Source organism: Vanessa tameamea, chromosome 18 (assembly GCF_037043105.1).
Source record: "Vanessa tameamea isolate UH-Manoa-2023 chromosome 18, ilVanTame1 primary haplotype, whole genome shotgun sequence".
In the NCBI taxonomy this organism is placed as follows: Eukaryota; Metazoa; Arthropoda; class Insecta; order Lepidoptera; family Nymphalidae; genus Vanessa; species Vanessa tameamea.
The window spans coordinates 276,252-279,182 of record NC_087326.1 but is presented as its reverse complement, the minus strand read 5'-3'; positions in this window follow the sequence as shown (position 1 = coordinate 279,182).

The window sequence follows — 2,931 nt, the reverse complement described above, 5'->3', positions numbered from 1 at the left end:
TACTTTTAATAAAGTTCTGTAAAATTGAAATAATTTAAAAGTGTTTGTAGAAGTCTACTTGAATAAAGTATATTTTGATTTGATTTGCTTACAGAGCCAAGCCCCGCTCTCGCGGCAACTGCAGAACATTAAGGCCAATATTTGCCCTTTTTAACACTTATTGCATTATTTACGATAGTTGTGCAAATATAATCAAATAGGATTGCATGTAGCATGTACCATGTTTGTATAATTAATGCTAATACACGAACAGGCTACGTTAAGTGAAGTGGCGCCACAAGATAACGTATCAGGAGAGCAGTAACTGTGTAATGCGGGAATAATGAGCGCTCTGCCTTTGGTATGGGGGCGTCACTCGTTAGCTACAACTGATTTATTTATCTATTACGCACCTCATTTACTCCGAATATTATGTGACAGGTAATTCAGACAACTTGTTCGCCATTAAGGATATCTGTGACGTCAACTTCGTGTAGTGCGTACACCGGTTTACATGGAAACGCCACTGATTTAAATCATTTAATTCTGTAGCGGCGATTATTATCCATAGTAATGATTAATAAAGTTTTTGGTAATGTCTTAGAGAAATAACTACTGAACCATTTTCGTTAAACTATCCTCGCTTACGTTGGCAGAATTTCTACGAAATTTCTACGAAATCCCCTAACATTTATCGTAACAGCGTCGTAATATCAAAACGTTTGCCCCAAGTAAAGAGGAGCATTTATAGGCTATAACTTAACATCTATTTCTATATTTACCCACCAATCTGCACTGGAGTAACGAGGTGGAATAAACTCCAACCCTCCATGTCCAACGGCCTTTGCTGATCAGTGGGACATGTGCTGCTATTTCCCTTTATGAACACAGAGGAAAGCAGGTCGTAAGGGAGTGAAAACGAGCAGAATTCACACTGCAGCTTCTGAACTCTTGACCCATTGTCACAATTTCAGCGCTGATGTATAATGGAAATGAAAATGAAACGTCTCTCGCTTTGAGCGGCGTTTGACAAAGTGAATGACGTCACAGTTTGTGGAACAAGCATTTGGAAAATCTCTTTGCTACTGTATAGTTTAACCGTCTGGATATTTATTTTTTGTTTTCGTCAAACGAGCGTGAGAATAAAGATTTTGTATTATATAATCTTTGTTGCTAAACTTTGTTGATGACATAGTTACTGCATGGAAAATGAAATAGCAAAACTATATACTTAATTTAGAACGAATGATGTGTGTATTAATCGTGTCAAAGTTCCCGGTGAAACGGTAACCTCTAAGTAAAGGTATGAAGGTATGCGTATGAAGGATTTTATTTTTTCTTGTAAAACGTTTTTTAAATTTTTTTAGAAAATTCAATGAAAGAGGTTTTAAATTATATTTTATTTGAGTATAATAACCATAATGTCTATGTTGATTTTAAAACTTTTTTAATGTTCCTTAATTAGTTTGCGAGTCGGTGCTAATCAAGACAAGGAATGTGTTTTTATACGTATTTAAATAATACTTGTACGAATAAATATATATATATATATATAATATATAATATATATTACAATAGATACAATATTAATGTAAAATTATTGTTCGTTTTTATATTTTATAAGTTATGACACGGTACTCACCCATGAATCTTCCTTTATTGTTTTATTACAATATAAGGTCGGGCTACCTCATCTCCATAGAGTAGAGTTAGTGATGTGATGTTCTATTGTTATATTTTATATTGCCTAAGATAAAATGCGGCGCCGAGCGCTTTAATAATGCTTTATTAAAAACGTAAGTTAAAGATTTTTGACGTCTTGATAGTTTTATCTTTCCGTTGCGCTAACAAAGATGTATTATAATTTAAGGAAATTTTCTTTTGTAAATACCATGTGAGTTACAATTTAGTATATGTCTTTAAATAGTTAATATGAAATTTCTACAATGGAAAACTTACTAGTTTCTGTGAAGTATTGTCACATTAGGTAACGTTGGCTTTCACTATTAAAATAACAATCACATATATAGTATTAAAGGTATGTTTATCCCATAATCCCTACATATAGAATTTCTTTCGACACAAAATTTAAAAAATAAATTAGACATTAAAAATTCTAAATGATAATGTACATACATTGAAAATCAGACATACCTAATGTTCATTTTGTTCTGACCGCATTCGATAATCAAATCAATTTGTAGATGTTCATTGAAAGTGTATGTGGTAGTCACGCGCACGATTGACTATTTTATTCTTATTTCGTTTAGTATATTAAGTTTTAGATTTTTTACCCAAAAAGTATATTTGTTATTAATTTTGATTTCAAATCAAAATCAAAATATACTTAATTCAAGTAGGCTTTTACAAGCACTTTTGAATCGTCATTTAACAAACTATTTAAAGTAAATACCACCGGTTCGGAATGTAGATTCTACCGAGAAGAACCGGCAAGAAACTCAGTAGTTACTCTTTTTCAACATCTAAAAATACAGTCATGTTAGTTAAATACAATTATATATGTATGTTATGTCTCCTGCCTGGAAGTCAACAAGCATTAACTCCACGCTTTTTTATCATCAATATAATCTTGTATCGAATAATATGCCTTCTTTACCAATGTATTTTGTTAAAAACATCCCGAAAAGACTCTCTAGCTCCACGATTATAAATAGACCGGATTGTTCTGTTTTGTAAAATAAAAACGGATTCAATATCTGCAGCATTACCCCAAAGTAATATGCCATATGACATAATACTGTGAAAATAACTAAAATATATATGAGCGGTATCATGCGGTATATGAGATGAATCTTCCTATCAGAGACGATAAATGAGTACTCCACTGAAGTTTGGAATCCAATGCTATTCCCAAAAAAACCGTAGTATCGGCTACATCAAGACAACCAACATTTAAGGATATATTATAATTTTGCTTTCTAACATTGGGTA